At 42.2% G+C, this 22,724-nt stretch overlaps 1 pseudogene; it reads left to right on the top strand.

Annotated features, from left to right (window-relative positions):
- Window positions 1-22,724, top strand: part of LOC135544656 (microtubule-associated serine/threonine-protein kinase 1-like) — a 172,793-nt pseudogene that overhangs the window by 132,091 nt on the left and 17,978 nt on the right.

Raw genomic sequence — 22,724 nt, 5'->3', positions numbered from 1 at the left:
GAAGAACGTACCCGAAATAGGGAGGACTTACTTGAATTTGTCCAATAAGAAAGGCTTGTTTTTGTTTTCTGTTGAAAAATGTTTGCGACGCTGTTCCTTAATAAATACGACCCTGATGACAGCAGTTCTCTGTCCACGCCAAGATAGGCCTTGGGTTCAGTTTTCTTCTGATATTTCTTTGGTTTTGGCTCTCCTGATTGACATTTCACAATGGCCCGGCCCATTGTGAAACGGACCGGGCCACATGACTGACCAGGAGTTTCCATAGGTGAAAATCCCTTTATGAGTTTTATTTTTTACCTTTATTTAACTAGGCAAGTCAGTTAAGAACAAATTCTTATTTTCAATGACGGCCTGTTCAGGGGCAGAACGACAGATTTGTACCTTGTCAGCTCGGGGGTTTGAACTTGCAACCTTCCGGTTGCAGGGTAGCCTAGTAGCAACCGGAAGGTTGCTAGTCCACCGCTCTCACCACTAGGCTACCCTGACATAAGGGTAATGCGAACTAATTTCACTGTTTTATCCATAGACATAATATGTGACGTCATATTTTGATCGTCTCTCTCAAACCCTTATTAATGCTCTACCACTTGGTAAGTCTGAACAAGGATAATGTGGTTATTATTATTATGGCTTGTAAGACTTGTCATAAGCATGTTTGACCCTCTTATAATGTCTAATCGAAACGATGCTGACTTAATGACAACTGTTTGACCACCTCAAGTCATATCTTGTGAGGCAGTGCTTTTTTCGTAATTCCTTCCAGAGTTGAAGACAGCTGTATGCGACGGATCGCTATCATTAATGTTATTCATCAGCCAGCCTCCATTGCACATGAACAAACACTTAAAGATAAATTGGCTTGTTCGTTAGAAAACGTTCTCTCTATCCTCTATGACCATGTCACACTGTTGGCTCTGTGAAAGCAATCCCATTATTTTGCCGTGTCTCTGAAATCCTATTGTCCTTTGGTATAATCAGACAAAAAGCATGTGGTATTATGGGGCGGGGGGGGGGGGGTGTGTGTCCAAGCCAAACAAACAGCATACTCCTGTGGATGATGTATTGGAAGTGAGTTTAGTGAGTTCTCTAAGCCCACAAATAAATGTAGGATTCGGCTGATTTATAACGTGGCTTTTGATTCACTTAAATGCAAATTCCACCAAAAGCATCCCCTATGATAACATGGAAGGAGATGCAATGGTTCCTTCATGTGCAAGGAGCTAGGATTCAAACAAACTATAGTTGACTTACTCACATTGGCACGTCTGTAACAGCTTTTGAGATGTATACTGAACAAAAATTTGAACGCAACCGGCCAAAATGTCAGACTTTACTGAGTTACAGTTTTATAAGGAAATCAGTCAATTGAAATTAATTAATTAGGCCTTATTCTATGGACTTCACATGACTGGGCAGGGACACAGCCATGGGTGGGCCTAGGAGGGCATAGGCCCACCCACTTGGGAGACTGGCCCACCCAATGCAGAATGAGTTTTTTCCCCACAAATGGGTTTTATTACAGACATAAATACTCCTCAGTTTCATTAGGTGGCTGGTCTCAGACGATCCCGCAGGTGAAGAAGCCGGATGTGGATGTCCTGGGCTGATTCAATGAAAATCATTCTTTCATAGGTATTCTTTTTGTCCAGATGGGCCGTGTAATGGCGATCGCATCATCTCTGGACCTGCATGGTAGGGCACTGCATCACAGCGCTAGCTGTGCCACGAGAGAGTCTGGGTTCGTGCCCAGGCTGTGTCGGCCATGACAGGGAGGTCCGTGGGGCAACGCACAATTGGCCGAGCGTCGTTAGGGAGGGTTTGGCCAGTCGGGATATCCTTGTCTCATCGCGCACCAGCGACACCTGTGGCGGGCCGGGCGCAGTGCACGCTAACCAAGGTTGCCAGGTGCACGGTGTTCCCTCCGGAAAATTGGTGCGGCTGGCTTCCGGGTTGGATGCGCACTGTGTTAAGAAGCAGTGCAGTTGTGTTTCAGAGGAGCATGGCTTTCGACCTTCGTCTGTCCCGAGCCGATAAGGGAGTTGTAGCGATGAGACAAGATAGTCAATACAAACAATTGGATACCACGAAATTTGGGAGAAAAGTGGGTAGAATTTATAAAAAGAAAATAAAAAGAAATGGGTCTAGGGTGGCCGATAAGGTGATATGATCCTTGCTTAGCCTCTCAAAGCAGATCATGATGACAGAAGTGCTATGAGGCGGTAGTCATTTAGTTCAGTTATCTTTGCCTACTTAGGTAAAGGAACAATGGTAGCCATATTGATGCATGTGGAAATATGAGATTGAGATTGATTGATTCTACAAAGCCATTCAGATCTATGTGAAGTGCCAAGGGTAGATTTGGAATTGAGCCATTATGTTGAAAATCCTACAGCAGAAAAATGGCTAGTGTTCAGAGGAGAAGGGGTGAATGCCTGAAGCACACCTAATGCAATCCTCTCACATGGCAGTGACTCCTCACTGAGAGAGCATTAAGATCGGAGCACCCCTTGGTGCAATGTCAACTGTAGCAGCTGCCTCGCCACAGACCTGACAGACAGCCAGTGTGCGTGTGCGTGACACACCGAGTATACTCCTGTATATGCTCGTCTGTGGAATGACACTGTCCTCTAGCCATGATGCGGCACACTACTGCGCCGTACTCTCACTCGCTCTCTATCAAAGCCTCAGCTCCTATCCTAAAACACTGAAATGGACAAGATGTCTAGTTATATTCACACTGTATGAAATGTGCTTCAATGTCAGCTTAATTCTCTGGGAAACGACATGGCTCTCTGCTGAGCTGGAGGTTGCGCAATGACATTGAGGTCTGACCTTGCAGTGAATTGTCCCATGTTTTAAGGAATGGGCTATTTTCTCATTCTATGTCATCTGGGAAAGCTATATACTGCAGCGCGATGTGGGTATTGATGTCTGTAGTGAAAATACACGGAGTATACAAAACATTAAGAACACCTGCTCTTTCCATGACATCGACTGACAATTTGATTCATCTGGTATTTGTCACTTGCACCAAATACAACAGTTGAAATACAGTGAAATGCTTACTTACAAGCCCTTAACCAACAATGCAGTTTTAAGAAAATACCTTAAAAAAAAAGAAAGAGATAAAATCAAATAATTAAGGAGCAGCAGTAAATAACAGTCGCGGGGCTATATACAAGGGGTACCGGTTCAGAGTCCATGTGCAGGGGCACCGGTGTCGAGGTAATTGAGGTGAAAGCTATGCTTGATCTCTTATTGATGTCACTTGTTAAATCCACTTCAATCAGTGTAGATGAAGGGGAGGAGATGGGCTGAAGAAGGATTTTTAAGCCTTGAGACAATTGAGACATGCGTTGTTTATGTATCATTCTTCAACATCTTGCTAGCTAGCAACGATAGCTGCAGTCACATATTGGTGAATGGAAATGGGGCTTCAGTCAGCTGATCGTTAGAGTTTTTATGGTTATGACGGTTATTTTATTTTCATGACTGTCTTCATCCATAACCGTCAGTTACAAAGGTATACGGTAATTGTGCCAGCCCTCAGCCCTATATTTTGTGTGTTCAATGAATATGCAAATTGACTTTCCCCAATAGAATCATCACTTACCTCTTTCTACATGAAAGTCACTGTTAACTGAATTTGCTCACTACCAGCTGTGCAGTATTTTTAGCTTCCTCCGGCTGTAGAATCAGGTCTGCAGTGTTTAATAATCCACAGACGAGGCCCATCTTCGACTAACCAGAGGCACTAATGAGGACTTTTTTCATTATGAATCCGTTACTCATGTTGCTGAGACTGCCTGGTCATATAGTGCTCGGGGGGGTTATAATGATGTTTAATGGATCCTGCTGGTTGGGGCCTGCTAGGACAGGATTGGCCTATAGGAGATATCTGGTTGGTCACATTGGTATTTTGATCAGCATTGAAAAAGATCTGATGTGATTGGTCAAAATACCAATTAGTGGAAAAATATCAGAATTGGGCTGCGTGCGTTAACGTAGCCGTGGTGGGTCTCATTGGCCTATAGGGGTATATTTGGTGGTACCTTCTGTGGCAGATTGGCCTATAGGGGAATATCTGGTGGGTCACATTGACCTATAGGAGAGATCTGGGCCTCTAGAATTGGGTTATGTGGACTTGCGAAGCTCTAGGTAGAAGTTCCCCACAGATGTAGGGTCACCTCATTCTGCTCCAGCCCTAGCCTTCCCTTAGGGGGAAAATGGCATCTCGGGCAACTTCATCATACTCCAAGTGCTAACCTATATCAATCTAAGAACGAGGAAAAAAGTGTTAAGAGTTTCCATGTCTTTAATGTTTTTCTTTTACAGTGTGTACTGGAAGTCATTTTTGTGGATGAGAGTGATGTATTGGTGCAGTGAAATGTCAAGTGCATCTTAAGTAGCTACGATTACATCTGGCATGTTTACCTAGACAATAAAACACTCTGACTCACTGGCTGACAATGAGACTTTGTTGCCTCTTTCTCACCAGTTTAGCTGTCTAACCTCTTACTGTCTGTGTTTTCATAGCTGCAGGACGAGCAACAGAAAAAGCCTGATAGGAAGTGGTCAGTCTTCGGCGCTTCCGCGACCTCACTCCCCCCTCTCATCGCATACAGGTAAGGCTTGTCTGTGTGTGAATAATTGTTGTACTGTACAGTACAGGCATTTGTATTGATGGGTGTGTGTGAAGTGTCCGATTTGAGTAAAAGACAGAATGAATGTTGTGCTTTGCAAAGAGGCTTTGGTTGGCCAGAGTGTTCTACCCCTGAATGAAGGCCATTGTCTGTGGGTAAATGCAGAAGCAGTGTCTGGAAACGGTACTCTTCAGGAGTGCAATCTGTTTCTGATTCATTAGCCACCCGCAAGATCCTCCTCTGTCTCGCTCTCTCTGTAGACCTTTACCACAACACACTGTCTGAAATGTTAGCAACCTGTCTTCTATAACAAAAGTGACAAACTAGCTGTTTCTGCAAGAAATCTTTTCCAATTATTTTTTATTATAATGGCAAATGCTTTCATTGAAACTGATTTCAAAGGAGGATGGGATCTGAAAATAATGTAAGACGATGCGAAATACAGCACATCTCTCTGACGGTACAACTATTTTAGTAAAGTTTTCTTTTGTAGCCTGATGTCCAGACGCAAGTGAGTCTAGGCTACTTTGTTCCAAACTGTAAACTGAAGGCTCTAACTGCATTATTTCAGAATCATACTGAAAAACATTGACAGTGTAGTGAAAAATAATAAATCAGCACATTATAGTTGGGTTGCACATAAGACAAAAGGCAAAAGCAGGCTTGAGTAAACAATAGGCTTTTCGTGGTACAGCCAAAGACAAGTCTCTGATGCCAATGGTTAAAAAGGGTGAGTGCTCTGTGCTATCGGAGCGCTGGCATTGGAACCAGCAGGGATTGTGATTGTAATGGATCAAGAAGTGGCAGGCCTCACGAAGGAAATGCACAGGGAGGAGAGGGTGGATTTAATCTATTCCAGCCTGGGTGTTTTATTTCCTGACAGGCCAAACACTGATAACGGCCCTCTGTTTGCGTAGTCAGACATTCTTGCCTTGCTGGAGAGCTCATTCCTTAAGATGAACTATGTGAGACGTAGTGACGGTAATGACAGGGCTGAACTATGGGAGAATTTCACTGGCTGGCACAAACGTATTGCAGGTACATGTACATTTGGTAAGACCGTTATTTCCAGTTATCATGTTAGTTGCAGTGGTTATAACCGTTTTGGCATTTAGGTGATGGCAAAGCCATAGTGTGTGCCTACAGTAACCATTTTACTTTGACATATTGTTAACTGCTCTTTTCTTCAGTAAAATAAACTCAGCAAAGAAAGAAACGTCCTCTCACTGTCAACTGCGTTTATTTTCAGCAAACTTAACATGTAAATATTTGTTTGAACATAACAAGATTCAACAACTGAGACAAACTGAACAGGTTCCACAGACATGTGACTAACATAAATTGAATGTGTCCCTGAACTAAGGGTGGGGGGGGGGGGGGTCAAAATCAAAAGTAACAGTCAGTATCTGGTGTGGCCACCAGCTGTATTAAGTACTGCAGTGCATCTTCTCCTCATGGACTGCACCATATTTGCCAGTTCTTGCTGTGAGATGTTACCCCACTTTTCCACCAAGGCACTTGCAAGTTCCCGGACATTTCTGAAGGGAATGGCCCTAGCCCTCGTCCTCCGATCCAACAGGTCCCAGACTAGTGGTCGACCGATTATAATTTTTCAACTCCAATACCGATTATTGGAGGACCAAAAAAGCCAATACCGATTAATCGGCCAATTAAATAAATAATAATAATAATAATAATAATAATAATTTAAAAAAATATATATATATTTGTAATAATGACAATTACAACAATACTGAATGAACAGTTATTTTAACTTAATATAATAAAAATCAATTTTACCTCAAATAAATAATGAAACATGTTCAATTTGGTTTAAATAATGCAAAAACAAAGTGTTGGAGAAGAAAGTAAAAGTGTAATATGTGCCATGTAAAAAAGCTAACGTTTGAGTTCCTTGCTCAGAACATGAGAACATATGAAAGTTGGTGGTTCCTTTTAACATGAGGCTTCAATATTCCAAGGTAAGAGGTTTTAGGTTGTAGTTAATATAGTATTTATAGGACTATTTCTCTCTACCATTTGTATTTCATATACCTTTGACTATTGGATGTTCTTATAGGCACTATAGTATTGCCAGAGTAACAGTATAGCTTCCGTCCCGCTCCTCGCCCCTACCTGGGCTCAAACCAGGAACACATCGACAACAGCCACACTCGAAGCAGCGTTACCCATCGCTCCACAAATACTTGCAGACTAAGGGGAATAACTACTCCAAGTCTTAGAGCGAGTGATGTTTGAAATGCTATTAGCGCACACCCAGCTAACTAGCTAGCCACTTCACATCGTTACACCAGCCATTCGGCTGATAGGCTTGAAGTCAGAAACAGCGCTGTGCTTGCGAAGACCTGCTGGCAAAACGCACGAAAGTGCTGTTTGAATTAATGCTTACGAGCCTGCTGCTGCCTACCATCGCTCAGTCAGAATGCTCTATCAAATCATAGACTTAATTATAACATAATAACACACAGAAATACGAGCCTTGGGTCATTACTATGGTCGAATCCAGAAACTATCATTTCGAAAACAAAACGTTTATTTCAGTGAAATACGGAACCGTTCGGTATATTAACTAACGGGTGGCATCCCTAAGTCTAAATATTCTTGTTACATTGCACAACCTTCAATATTATGTCATAATTAAATAAAATTCTGGCAAATTAGTTCGCAATGAGCCAGGCTGCCCAAACTGTTGCATATACCCTGACTCTGCGTGCAATGAACGCAAGAGAAATGACACAATTTCACCTGGTTAATATTGCCTGCTAACCTGGATTTCTTTTAGCTAAATATGCAGGTTTAAAAAAGTATGCTTCTGTGTATTGATTTTAAGAAAGGCATTGGTGTTTATGGTTAGGTGCAGTTGTCCAACGACTTTTTCGCAAATGTGCTTTTATTAAATCATCCCCCAGCGTTGCATCGATTATATGCAACGCAGGACACGCTAGATAAACGAGTAAAATCTTCAACCATGTGTAGTTATAACTAGTGATTATGATTGATTGTTTTTTATAGGATAAGTTTAATGCTAGCTAGCAACTTACCTTGGCTTCTACTGCATTTGCGTAACAGGCAGGCTCCTCATGGAGTGCAATGAGAGGCAGGTGGTTAGAGCGTTGGACTAGTTAACTGTAATGTTGCAAGATTGGATCCCCCGAGCTGACAAGGTGAAAATCTGTCGTTCTGCCCCTGAACACGGCAGTTAACCCACTGTTCCTAGGCCGTCATTGAAAATAGGAATGTGTTCTTAACTGACTAGCCTAGTTAAATAATGGTATCGGCAAAATCGGCGCCCCAAAAATACCGTTTTCCGATTGTTATGAAAACTTGAAATCGGCCCTAATTAATCGGCCATTCCGATTAATCGGTCGACCTCTATCCCAGACGTGCTCAATGGAATTGAGTTCCGGGCTCTTCGCTAGCCATTGCACAACACTGACATTCCTGTCTTGCAGGAAATCACGAGCAGTATGGCTGTTGGCATTGTCATGCTGGAAGGTCATGTCAGGATGAGCCTGCAGGAAGGGTACCACATGAGCGAGGAGGATGTCTTCCCTGTAACGCACAGGGTTGAGATTGCCTGCAATGACAACAAGCCCAGTCCGATGATGCTGTGACACACCGCCCCAGACCATGACGGACCCTCCACCTCCAAATCGATCCCGCTTCAGAGTACAGGCCTCGGTGTAACGCTCATTCCTTCAACGATAAATGTGAATCCGACCATCACCCCTGGTGAGACAAGACCGCAACTCGTCAGTGAAGAGCACTTTTTGCCAGTCCTGTCCGGTCCATCAACGTTTGGTTTGTGCCCATAGGCAACGTTGTTGCCAGTGATGTCTGCCTTACAACAGGCCTACAAGCCCTCAGTACAGCCTTTCTCAGCCTATTGCGGACAGTCTGAGCACTGATGGAGGGATTGTATGTTCCTGGTGCCACTCGGGCAGTTGCCGTTGCCATCCTGTACCTGTCCCGCAGGTGTGATGTTCGGATGTACCGATCCTGTGCAGGTGTTGTTACAAGTGGTCTACCACTGCGAGGATGATCAGCTATCCATCCTGTCTCACTGTAGCGCTGTCTTAGGCGTCTCAGAGTGCGGACATTGCAATTTATTGCCCTGGCTACATCTGCAGTCCTCATGCCTCCTTGCAGCATGCCTAAGGCATGTTCACCCAGATGAGCAGGGACCCTGGGCATCTTTCTTTTGGTGTTTTTCAGAGTCAGTAGAAAGGCCTATTTAGTGTCCGAGGTTTTCATAACTGTGACCTTAATTGTCTAACGCCTGTAAGCTGTTAGTCTCTTAAAGATCATTCCTCAGGTGTATGTTCATTAATTGTTTATGGTTCATTGAACAAGCATGTTAAACCGTGTTTAAACCCTTTACAATGAAGATCTGTGAAGTTATTTGGGTTTTTGCGAATCATCTTTGAAAGACAGGGCCCTGAAAAGGGGACGTTTCTTTTTTTTTGCTGAGTTGAGCTATTAAGAATTCTGGATCGTTAGTGAACTCTTTTTACGTATGAATCATAAACAGTATTTGGTTCAGATTAAGTCTGCTCCGCGTACTCTATTACGACTGCTACTGTTTAAATAAGCAATCCCGGTACCTTTTCTCGAAACACATAAAATTCATCTATATTATCCCGTGTCTCCATGGCTGTTAGAATTTGATTATACAGGATTAATCTCAAATAATGGACTTGACCTCCATCTGGATTGGGTTAAGTGTTCCTTTTCCCTCAGGTGTATTCTGTCCCATTCTGGTGATTATTTATTAACGCTCATCAGCTGTGATTAAATTACACCACAATTAAACAGGTGACATTCATCACCATCTAACGAGCCTCGCTCTGTTCCCCCAGTACCACCATTGTTACCCCAGTACCGCAAAGCCCGTTCGCTATCGTCAGACTCGTCGCAGGGGTTGGACATCTTTGGCCTTAGTTAATTAACTGTTTATTAACTGTCCCCCCTTCGGCTACAGAGTTCATTATGTCTAATTAACGTTGAACCGATGGTTGGTTCTTAACCTTATCGGTGAGTGAACACAAAGCCTAATTGCTGTCGTTGGGCTAAGCCCCGCTGTTTGATGTGTTGAGTAGCCTGAGGCAGTAGCCACAAACTGTAGGGCTGTGGGTAATAAGTGCACGCTGTCCATATGGATGGTGGGTTGGAGAAAGAGAGGGATAGAGGAATCATTTGAAGGGTAGAGGATGCTTCAGGCTCCACTATGGGACATTAAGGTCTGGAATAAAACCCCAAGACCCCGAATATTCGCGTCTGTTAGCTAAGGGCTATAGCCATCACCTTATGGATGGCAGAAAATGTGTATTTTATAGCCAGATGTCTTCACCCAGACTGTCTTTGTTTGTGCCATTTTCATTTACATAGCTATTTAGAATACGGTATTAGCCTATAGACAACTCTCACAGTAGATTGTATTGTCCCTCTACACATGTAGCCCACAGGTCTTTATTCCACATTCAATCCATACATTTTTAATAATTAGTTTCAATCAGCATGCTAGTGCTAGGCAGGTAGTGTACCTTTGATGTATTTCTAGAGTACAGTACCTGTCATGCATTTGTGGTGCCTTACAACTAGCACATTTGTAAAGCAAATCAGAAGTCCATTCTTCCCCTAGCTCCTTGAGCTGAAAGTACTGTACGCTGCTGCCTCGTAGCTTTCAGATGTTTGATATTCAGCTATTTTGTGTGTGCTGCTTTTACAACACATGAGAACCAGCTGCCATGTAAATGAATTGTCTTTGTCTGTTGACATATTCCTCTGTCGACAAAGACCTTTTTTTTTTAAAGATGGGTAATTTCACACTTCTCTTTGCTTTTTGACTGACACCTGAGGGGGATAAAACATGAATTATTCATTGGTTGGGACAATTGCACGCAAACGTTATATTGCAATTTTAAAGAATGAAAAGTTTTTTTTTTTGTGTGTGACATTTCTTTTTTTTCTCCCGATGATTCGAAGCCGATGTAGATTGTTAATATTATGTAGTTACTGATTCAAGCCGAGCAGTCCCATTTGAGAGGCTTTCAGTCTTCCTCGATTACGCTCCATCAGATAAGAGACAAGGAAACACAATCAAATTTAAAATGCGGTATAAAGTACAATAAATAGCTAAGAGTAAATTGATGAAAAAATTGGACTTTATTAGACATTCTATGGTTTTTCATATCAATGAATCAATGTGACAGTGCTTAGACCAACTCTCAATTTGGTATAGGTTTGATTCTATGCTCTAGGCTTTATTATTATTATTATTAACTTAATTAATTTCAAATGCTTTTATTTATTATTTCAGGTTTATTTTTTTACTTCTAATCTTGTTTGTCTGCTTTTCCTCTGAACAACAGGAACGAGTCCTCTAGACAGCCCCAGAAACTTCTCTCCTAGTGCCTCAGCCCACTTCTCCTTTGCACGAAGGTAATAAAGAAATGCATTAGTACCTCTGCTCAACTATCATGCTTGCAGGAATAAGATGTTTTTTTTTGTTTCGTTTAACAATTTCCTGAAAGTAATTCATACTTCAACTCGGTCATAATTTTGCTTTCTCTTGGTAATTATCTGACAGACATCATAACAAATGTGGGATACAAAGAAAATACGAATCTTGATCGATTAATATATATATTTTTTTACAACAAAACCAAATTCTGGTGCTATTATAGTCTGATGCAGACAGTTAACGGTTCTTTTGAGAAGCGAAGGCAGGATCTCACTGTCTTCTGACTGGCTCTTTATACAGATATATAAATCACAGGCAGGTTCAAGGGTTCAGTCTTTCACAAATAGCCTGAAAGGTATTTTTGTTCTCCCCTCACTCAACACATTTTATTTGAATAGAGTTTTCTTTATTGTTATGATTCACAGTCTTTGCCACAGACCAGGCAGGTAACGTCATGTAAGGCCACTGTTTGCTTTTCCCAACAATGCAGAGAGTAATAAAATAGAGGAATAATAGAAAAGTAATAACAAGTAATAATAAATACACAATGAGTAACGATAACTTGGCTATATACACGGGGTACCAGTACCGAGTCGATATGCGCGGATACGAGGTAATTATGGTGTACTGTATACAGGGCCTTCGGAAAAGTATTCAGACCACTTGACTTTTTCAACATTTTGTTAGGTTACAGCCTCATTATAAAATTGATTAAAAATAATAAAAGTTTTACTCATAAAATCTACACACAATACCCCATTATGACAAACCGAAAGAGTTTTTTTAGACATTTTTGCCAATTTATTACAAATAAATAACAGAAATACCTAATTTATATAAGTATTCTGACCCTTTGCCATGAGACGCAAAATTGACATCGGTTGCATCTTGTTTCTATTTATCATCCTTGAGATGTCTCTATAACTTGATTGTAGTCCACCTGAGGTAAATTCAATTGATTGGACATGATTTGGAATGACACACACCTGTCTATATAAGCTTCGAACAGTCGACACTCCATGTCGGAGCAAAAACCTATCCATGAGGTCAAAGGAATTGTCCATAGTAAAGGGTCTGAATACTTTTGTAAATGTGATATTTCCGTTTTTTTATTTATACATTTGCAGAAATGTCTAAAACTGTTTTTGCTTTGACATTATGGGGTATTGTGTGTAGATTGATGAAGGGGGGGGAAAAATTATTCCATTTTAGAATAGGGCTGTAACATAACGAACTACAAAAATCTCTGAAACTCATCTCCCTCACTAGCTTTAAGCACCAGCTGTCAGTGCAGCTCACAGATTACTGCACCTGTACATAGCCCACCTATAATTTAGCCCAAACAACTACTCTCTTTCCCTACTGTATTTATTTTATTTATTTATTTATTTTGCTCCTTTGCACCCCATTATTTGTATTTCTACTTTGCACATTCTTCCACTGAAAATTTACCATTCCAATGTTTTTCTTGCTATATTGTATTTACTTTGCCACCATGGCCTTTTTTTGCCTTTACCTCCCTTATCTCACCTCATTTGTTCACTTCGTATATACACTTGTTTCTACTGTATTATTGACTGTATGTTTGTTTTACTCCATGTGTAACTCTGTGTCGTTGCATGTGTCGAACTGCTTTGCTTTATCTTGGCCAGGTCGCAATTGTAAATGGGAACTTGTTCTCAACTTAACTACCTGGTTAAATAAAGGTGAAATAAATAAATAACAAAAGGTGGAAAAGGTCAAGGGGTCTGATTACTTTCTGAAAGCACTGTACCCAGTGTACAGTGCTCTTCACTGTATATCTGAATGGTGAACAATCCCTTTTGATTGGTTTTTATCTGTCCCTACATGTCGTCTCATGTGTTGTTCCTTTGAGAGTTTGTTTTCTTGTTCCGTGTTATTGGTTAGTGCAAAATAAGGCATCTTATTACTAGGTGTTTGTTGCAGGTAGCAGAGGTCAAGGACACTGCTTCAGTAGGCTATTGAAAAGCTGAATATTTTCTGCCTTTTCCGTCAGAAAAGTGAAGGTTGCATATGACATGCCTCTGATCATTACTGCACATAGATCACAGGTCACCCAGAACCTTTGATTTTTAGGCCTTTGCAGATTTCACTTTGTACATTTTAATAATAAGCTCAGTCAAATAAGGGCAGTTATGTATAATCCTATTCTTGTTCATCGGTATTGTAATATATTGTTCATAACTACAGTTCTCATTCCTGATTAGTAATGGATGGGTTCAAAGTTAATGGTGACTTCTATCTCTGTCTGTCTGTGTGTTTGAGAAGGACTGATGGACGACGCTGGTCTTTGGCTTCTCTGCCCTCCTCTGGCTATGGCACCAATACACCCAGCTCCACTGTCTCTGTATGTACCATACCTTACCACTCACTTTACTACAATTACTTACAACTCAATGAATTATTACATGGGTTAGCTAGATTCTTTTTAAAGCAATGCCTAAAAGGTTAAACCTAAACCCCTTCACATACAGTATACCGATGGAAAACCGTTTCCATCCCGCCCCCAAGAAATACAGATACCAAATCACTGGAAATGTAAGAACTAATTTGAATCAAGATGTTTCAATGTGAAATGATAATTTGATAGACTGCCTCTAGTCTATTCTTCAGTGACCGGTGCTGTACTGTAGGCTATTGGAAGTCAGATGAGGGGCGAACAGATACTTCTGCTCGTGTCTCCCAGGTTGACATACCACCAGAAATGTGTTTAGGGCCAGCAGGTTTTTTTTAGGGAGTAAACACGGCCCTGACACAAAGCCAACAGCTGTACCTCACACATAAACAAAGACACACGCGGCAACGTGTCCGTGGCCACGCACTCTTGCACACACATATAGAAACACACGCACATAACCACCCACACCTCTGATCTGTTTACTGACAAAGTCAAATCACACAGGCAGGAAATGGTCAACTCTGACACCTATGCGTCACACTCACACGCAGGATTGACCACACACACACAAGCCCAGTAAGCACGCCTCCACACACAAAGTCATGGGTTGTTTGTTTACAGCCAAGTTTTATGAGGACATTCATTTAGAGTCGATAAATACTTGATGTTTTGTTGGAGGCTGGTGAGGATTACTGTTAGAGAATTTACTATGGCGAAGGAGTAAAGACTGGCAACTGTGTTTGTCCAGCCTATGTTTACACATCTGGTTGCTACGGGTCTTTGCAGCTCACTTGAAGATGAGTCCTTTTTTGGATTTTATTTCAGAACAATGTGTTGAGAAGAAAGGGGAAAGTTCACAGTAATTTGTTAGCTTTCATGTACCGTCACAGCCATTTCAGCACGCATACGCTTCAGTCCTTAGTTTGGGAGACCCTGTAAAAGGGAATAGGTGCCGTAATGAACACAGCAGTCACAAAAATCTCTCCTGCAAACTGCCATTCTCTCAACGATGTCAAACAAAGCGTTAGCCTCTCGTTCTTCTTTTTATCTTTTCTCGTTCAATGTATATTCATTTCATTTCCAGTCGTCCTGTTCATCACAGGAGAAGCTTCACCAGCTGCCCTTCCAGCCCACGCCGGACGAGCTGCACTTCCTCTCCAAGCACTTCTGCACGGAGAGCATCGCTGGGGATGACCGACGGAGGGGGACCACGCCCATGCGACCCCGCTCGCGCAGTCTCAGGTGCGTACGAAGGCCGGGCAAGGTCACACACCTTTATAGATGCCGGGGATAACGGTCGCTGAATAGTATCCTCCGTTTATATACTTTTATGTGAATAGTTTTCAAATGAGATTTGATTCAAACTATACCAATGAATTCGTGCTGTAAGACATGTGTTGTAATATAATTACTGATCATTCCTTTGTATTTCTATGTATTTGCAGCCCTGGAAGATCCCCAACCTGTTGTGATCATGAGATTATTATGATGAACCACGTCTACAAGGAACGCTTTCCAAAGGTGAGGAGCCAACTGAGTTAGATCTATAATGTCGTATTGCCTTCAAGCTAGAATCCTTAATTGAAACAATAACAAATGGAACCCCCCCCCCCGCCGCCTGTTTAGCTAAAAACGCTAAGGGGTGGGGCTAAAGAAATGTAACCTCTCCCACATTCATAGACAGAGCTATGAATGCAAGTACTGACCTTCCATAATATCGAATGTATGGTTTTAACCATGGTTTGAGGCTATACAGTGTTTGTTTACATTTAACTTGTTTACCTTGTTTTCAATTTTATATTTGGGGTTCCAACAGTGTACAACAGTTGAACTAAGCGCATGAGGCATTTATAAGTTATATTATTCAAGAATCGATGGGTATATATATCATTAATTTATAAGTCCAAAAATTGATGTAACATCTAAGGATTCCAGCATTAACAATGGTTATTTGTTATCAAAACAAATGCTAATGTCTTAACAGTTGTTGCAGAGAGTTGGACTTTTTCACCTTTGAACCTTGTCACCCTCTCTCAACACATTCTCTACTTCTAACCCTTTCCACCCCTCTGTGTCTCTCCAGGCCACGGCCCAGATGGAGGAGAGGATCCAGGAGATCATCCGGGCCAGCTCCCCGGAGAGCGTGTTGCCACTGGCGGACGGTGTGCTGGGTTTCGCCCACCACCAGATCATCGAGCTGGTCCGCGACTGCCTGGAGAAGAGCCGCCTGGGCCACGTCACGTCACGCTACTTTTGTGAGCTCACCGACAAGCTGGAGAGGCTCTTCCAGGAGGTGGGTGACATTTTCGGTACATCTCAATAGTGTAATAATAATGAATGTAATGCAAAAGGGGTTTTCTTTCCTTGTGTCCTCTACTCTACAAAATCTGGAATAATGAAGGAAAGGAGATGAGGAAACTGTAAAGGGTAGTATAGAGTGTGGTGCCACCTGCTATCGCTGGTTTACTTTAGCAGCCACCAACCTTTTACCATAGTAATAAGTACACTGTAAGTACAATGTCGGTGCACATCACTGCACAGGACTTTGAAACTATCAAACCGATTCTTTCACCAAAATAATTTGGTTTACAGTGTTCCCTTACATCTCTGGTATTCAAAGTCAGTTTCGTCGCACAATTTCTAATCGGTAACTATTAATAACTTGTTTATAGATGTTCTGTATTTCTCAACGTCCTCTCCCCTCATGCATGCTTCCTATTATACTCCCTCCCTTTCACTTAATGGTGCTTACAGTCCCGAGCAGTGAGCAGCTCACAGGTCCGTGTGAAATGTCGAACGAGTGTGTTCTGTTCTCTGTATCTATAGTCCACGTCCCGGTCGGAGAGCCAGGAGGTGAACTTCATCAAAGAGCTGGTGAAGAAGATCCTCATCGTCATCGCCAGGCCGGCGCGCCTCCTGGAATGCCTGGTATGTCTCGCCTGATTGTCGCTAGCTAGCTACCAAGCACATGGCCATGACTTCAGACGTTGCACAAATTAAACGGCAACTAGGGACAGGTTTTTTTTTCCAAGGGACAGAAGTTTTTCCTGACCATGTGGTGTGACTAGTTAAACCATTGAGTCCTAATACTAAGTACAAGTTCTATCTGGTGGTGACAAGCCATATAGATGCAATCCATCCTCCTCTTGCTCCTGCTAGTCCTTATTGTCACAGTAACATCACCATCAACCCAGAGAAAAGCCAACAGCACACAGACGATGCCCATTGGAACTTAAAACTAAGAGTTCCAGAAGTGAAACCCGTGTCCCCGTGTTGTCCTCTCCTCAGGAGTTTGATCCAGAGGAGTTCTACCATCTGTTGGAAGCTGCCGAGGGTCACGCCAAAGAGGGCCAGGGCATCAAGACTGACATCCCCCGCTACATCATCAGCCAACTGGGTCTCACACGGGACCCCCTGGAAGGTACGTCAAGTTTGACTTTTGACCTTTTAGGGAGTAGGTAGACCGTGCCTAAACCAGGGCTCTCCAACCCTGTTCCTGGAGAGATACCGTCCTGTCGGTTTTACCTCCAACCCTGTTCCTGGAGAACTACTGTCCTGTCGGTTTTACCTCCAACCCTGTTCCTGGAGAACTACTGTCCTGTAGGTTTTAACTCCAACCCTGTTCCTGGAGAACTACCGTCCTTTCGGTTTTAACTCCAACCCTGTTCCTGGAGAACTACCGTCCTGTAGGTTTTAACTCCAACCCTGTTCCTGGAGAACTACTGTCCTGTAGGTTTTAACTCCAACCCTGTTCCTGGAGAACTACCGTCCTGTAGGTTTTAACTCTAACCCTGTTCCTGGAGAACTACCGTCCTGTAGGTTTTAACTCCAACCCTGTTCCTGGAGAACTACCGTCCTGTCGTTTTAACTTCAACCCTGTTCCTGGAGAACGATCGTCCTGTAGGTTTTAACTCTGACTCTAATATAACGCACTTGATTAATAATTAGCTGGTTAATAAGCTGAATCAGGTTAATTACAACTTGGGTTGTAGCGAAAACTGACATGAGGATAGTTCTCCAGGAACACGTTTGGAGAGCCCTGGCCTAAACCAAAGTTAGTGGAGGTGCAGCCGCACATCACACGTTCAGAAATGAAAAGTGCTTTCTGATGAAAGCTGTAAGGGCTGTTACTCATTCCAGTGGTGGGCTGCATTAATAAAGGAAGTAATCAAGATGTACATTCCAATTCTTCACCCTTTTCCCGAAGTGTACCCCCTCGTGGATTTCAAAGGAATGGAGTGAGAAATATGGTGGAAACTCCCTCCAGCCATGCTTGCACCAATCCAATGATTTTTAAATGCATGAGGGGGATTGAACGAGTGCAATCTTCTGGAGAAATGTAGAGAATCGTAACGCAGCCATTGTATTGTGGATCATCCAATCACTTGTCATGCTTTGTGTTCTCGAAGTCCCAGCTACATTGATGACCTGATGAAGGTATGATAAATCTAATTCTATGATAATAATATGATCCTGACACAGAATCTAGTTAACCCCAACCAGCTTCATCAGAACACTAAAGCCTACATTTTGAGAAAAATAATTTCTCATTTTTATTAACTTGCACGTTCTGTTCCTCGTAAAACTCCCTCTGTAATGTACTGTGATAATGTACTACGATAAATAAAACATCGTAATTATGTTGTGGCTATTGGGGTCTAAACGTTTTGGAAGCACTGCTGGAGCTGAACATCTTATCAGTTTTTAGAGAAGAATGACTTGTATTACTGCAGTATAACTACTACGAAAGAACTAGTACTAGAAGTACGAGCTACCATTTCAGTATCCACAACGACCAAAATATTGCATCAGCATTACAGTAAATATTTTTTTGCAAGGCTAATATAACCTGTTAGGCTAGTATTAAACACCAATGAAGAAGGTCTAAGACAAACGTGATGTAGAGTATCATGTGTCCTGTACTGAACAGACTGCCATCCTAATGGCGCTCTCTCTCGCTCTCTCTCAATTTAAATTAAACCCCAACGTTCATTCTGACTAATTAGAAACGAATGGTCTCCCTATAGAGCTGAAACAGTTCTACACACAGACTGGCTCACTAACCTCCGTCCTCATTTGCCAATGTCTCTCCACTCATTTCCCCTGGGCTTATTCCGTGTGTTTTCCTTGTCCAGTAGCCTGGAGTGCTGGAAGCAGCCTTCTAGGCAGGGACAGATGTTAAGTGGCATTGGAAATGGGTTTAGGGTCTCTGTGGGGACGACCGAACGACCCCCCCCTCCTGATTCGCTACCTCCTGCTGTTCATACATCACTGATGGGAAGGGATGCACACACACGTGCATGTATATAAACGCTACACATGCAAGACGCACACACATACGCAAAACACGAACGTGCACACATGAGTGTTCTGGAGTTGTGGTTTTCTTAATGGATGTCTGACATGTGTTGCTGCCACTTCTGGTTTCCACCTCATTTCCTCTCATTTAGGATTACTCAGACTCAGCTTATTAGGTGGACAAAGTCAACAGATTGCTCTTTCTTAACTGCCAAAAAAAAGAAAGTGTGTAAATGTGCAGTAATGTCAACTCCCTGTAGGCTTTGACTAAATGTTGAGGTGTGTATATATAGGACATCTGGATTTAAAGGTCACTGTTTGGTGTTTGGAGGTGAAAATGCTGAAATTGCAAAGTCGAATGAAATGCTGTTCTCTCTCTCTCTCCTACAGAAATTGCTCAGATGACCAGTTATGACAGTGGGATAGCGGAAACACCAGAGACGGATGACTCTGTGAGTATTCGGTATATTTCATTCAAGTTTTTAATTGCAGGTTTGATGTATTTCAGTAGAATAAAGTTTCTCTACTCCCAGTCCCAGAGTCTGAGCGCGGCCCTACGATCCCGACGAAAGCCCTGCGAGATGGACTTTGAGATGACCAAACTCATCAGCAACGGAGCCTACGGGTGAGAGAAACTTCTCTGGTGTTCGTCGGGACAGTTACATGATGGAATCCAAACCTGTTTCAGCTGGATATGAATTAGGATTTGAATTGGATATGTGATTTGGATTTACTCACATTTTGTACTCATATTTTCAACCTTCAATTCATGGCCCTGTCCTTTTCTGTTCCTAAACCTCAAATAAGTATATACCACAGCACTTACATCATGTATTCCCTCTCCTACAGAGCTATGAATGTGTGATTTCAAGCCACCTTTATCACGTTTATGGCTAACCGCGTCATTCTCTGTCTGACAGAGTAATGTATGGTTGATTTAACTTAGCCTTTGCTACGTGTCGAACATATTGACTCCTCTCTCTCTCCGCCTCTCTCTCTCTCTCTGACAGGGCTGTGTATCTGGTGCGCCATAAGGAGACCAAGCAGCGTTTTGCCATGAAGAAGATCAACAAACAGAACCTGATGCTGAGGAATCAGATCCAGCAGGCCTTCGTGGAGAGAGACATCCTGACCTTCGCTGAGAACCCCTTCGTGGTCTCCATGTACTGCTCCTTCCAGACGCGACGACACCTCTGCATGGTCATGGAGTATGTGGAAGGTAGCTAGCCTTTTCTTATTTTCTTATTTTTTTAACGGACCCAAATCGGTGGAAGACCGAATGCTGACACCCAGGGGGATAAACTACTGTAGAAATACTGGTTCATGTTAATGTCCATCCCTATTTTTTACCAAATGCACTTTTTAGGTTGGGATTAATCGTTCATCATTTTACAAATGTTGAATGCACTTCATTGTAGTATATTTCAATGTCAGAATGAAGTCAATAAATCTGTCTCTGTGTGCCATTAGGAGGTGACTGTGCCAACCTGCTGAAGAACATGGGCCCCCTGCCTGTGGACATGGCCAGGATGTACTTTGCTGAGACGGTGCTGGCTCTGGAGTACCTCCACAACTATGGCATCGTCCACAGGGATCTCAAACCAGACAAGTCAGTCTCTTGTATCTCTATAGTAAGGTGGGGCGGCAGGGTAGCCTAGTGGTTAGAGCGTTGGACTAGTAACCGGAAGGTTGCAAGTTCTTATCCCCGAGCTGACAAGGTACAAATCTGTCGTTCTGCCCCTGAACAGGCAGTTAACCCACTGTTCCTAGGCTGTCATTGAAAATAAAAATTTGTTCTTAACTGACTTGCCTCGTTAAATAAAGGTAAAAAAATTAAAAAGTCAGATAATGTCACTGAGAAGGTAGCCTGGTCTCAGATCTGTGACTGGTTATTTTTATTTATTTTTTTGTCTTTTTTTTATTAATAATTTCTTTCCAACATGTCACACTAGCCAAGCAACAACAAATAAAACACCACACATTGTTCTCTCTCCTCCTATTTTGTCACATTTCTATACTTTTCTTTGCATATCACAATTTAATCCTAACAAGAAATTTAAATACAAATGTTGCGTATATGGGAGGGCTGCAACGAAATTTAAATAAATAAATAAATAGGTAATTAATATTATGAAATGCTAAAGTTAGTCATAAAGTTGCCAGCAATTTTTCATTATGTACATTATTTGTATAAATGTACTGTACATATTATTGATTGGTATATTGGTTTTGTATAAATCATTTTGTATTATTATTGACAAATTATAAATCAAATCTTCCCCCATTTTTCATTCACACCAAGACAACTTCAAACTTGGCCCATTTGTTTTGAAATTGCCAGTCACTTGAGTGTTATTGTGCCAATTGAGATTTTGTAGTTGTACAGTCACATGTACAGGGTTGCAGATGTAATTGCAGGGTATAGTATGTTTCCTGAGCTCCAACAATGCCGGACGCTTTCTTCTGCCATTGGCATCCATGTTATGGTTTTCTCTCATTCTCTCCCTTCCTCAGTCTGCTGGTGACCTCCATGGGCCACATCAAGTTGACAGACTTTGGGCTGTCCAAGGTGGGCCTGATGAACATGACCACTAACCTGTACGAGGGACACATAGAGAAGGACGCCCGGGAGTTCTCTGATAAACAGGTACATTGTGTTGGAGATGAATGACATTCTACCTACAGTATAAGCCAATCTTTCTTGCTCATTTATTTATTTTGGTAATGAAAACAAGAAAGCAGAGAGAACATGACAACTATGGTATTCAGTCTGAACACTGTTGAGGTGTTCAGAAATTGGATACCAACAGCTTTCAGGTTAATCTTTTTCAATGTCCAGCCTCAACCTTTCACCAAAAACATACTACTATTATAATGTGCCTATACCCGTTGCCTTCTGTCTGTGTCTGCAGGTGTGTGGGACCCCAGAGTACATTGCTCCAGAGGTGATCCTGAGACAGGGCTATGGGAAGCCTGTGGACTGGTGGGCTATGGGCATCATCCTCTATGAGTTTCTGGTCGGCTGCGTACCCTTCTTTGGAGACACACCAGAAGAACTGTTTGGGCAGGTCATCAGCGGTCAGTCTAACTCTCTTCTCTCCTTGTGATTTGACTTATGGGGCGAATCCTAAGCTCCAATGAAGTCGAATTTGCACTGAACGTTGACATCAATGCATAACTAAGTAGGACAAACATATGCAGGCCTTAATGGTAATATCTAATTATTCAGTATGGAATTAGATTGGCACAATCTTTCCGATTCATTTGGGATTAAGGCATGTAATGCACAAAACAGATGGTGTGTGGGGGTGTGGATTCAGCTTGACATGAGACATACATTTTTTTCAAGTTTTTGATAACTTTATGATAGTTTACAGAGAACCCAAGTGTTCCCTCTTATCCTATGTTAATGAATGTGCTGCCATGACAGATTTGGTGTGCTCTCCATCATGGCAGGCCAGAGGGACGCAGTGTTAATTAAAGGGCTCTGAACACGCTGAGCTGAATGCCACGCTGTTCAGGCCTGAGGGCCACCATGCATATTCATGCTCCACTCCCAAATTTGATGAAAATGGGAGCGAAATGGCGCCAAAGTGAAATCGGTGGAATGGCGCAGTCTATACTGGTGTGGCGTATGCTGCTATTTTTCACCTTTTGCAAACAGGCTAAACTTGTCAAACACACATGAACACACAGAGACATGGAGATGCACACACAGATATTTTGATCACATACAGTACCTTCAGAAATGAGTCATACCCCCTTGACTTATTTTACATTTTATTGTGTTAGTCTGAATTCAAAATTGATTAAATTGCTTGTTTTTTTACACACAGTACCCCATAATGACAAAGCGAGATGTTTTTAGACATTTTTG

The sequence above is a fragment of the Oncorhynchus masou genome, chromosome 8 (genome assembly GCF_036934945.1).
Source record: "Oncorhynchus masou masou isolate Uvic2021 chromosome 8, UVic_Omas_1.1, whole genome shotgun sequence".
Classification (NCBI taxonomy): Eukaryota; Metazoa; Chordata; class Actinopteri; order Salmoniformes; family Salmonidae; genus Oncorhynchus; species Oncorhynchus masou.
Note: the sequence above shows the minus strand (reverse complement) of the source record. Positions and strands in the feature narration are given on the sequence as shown.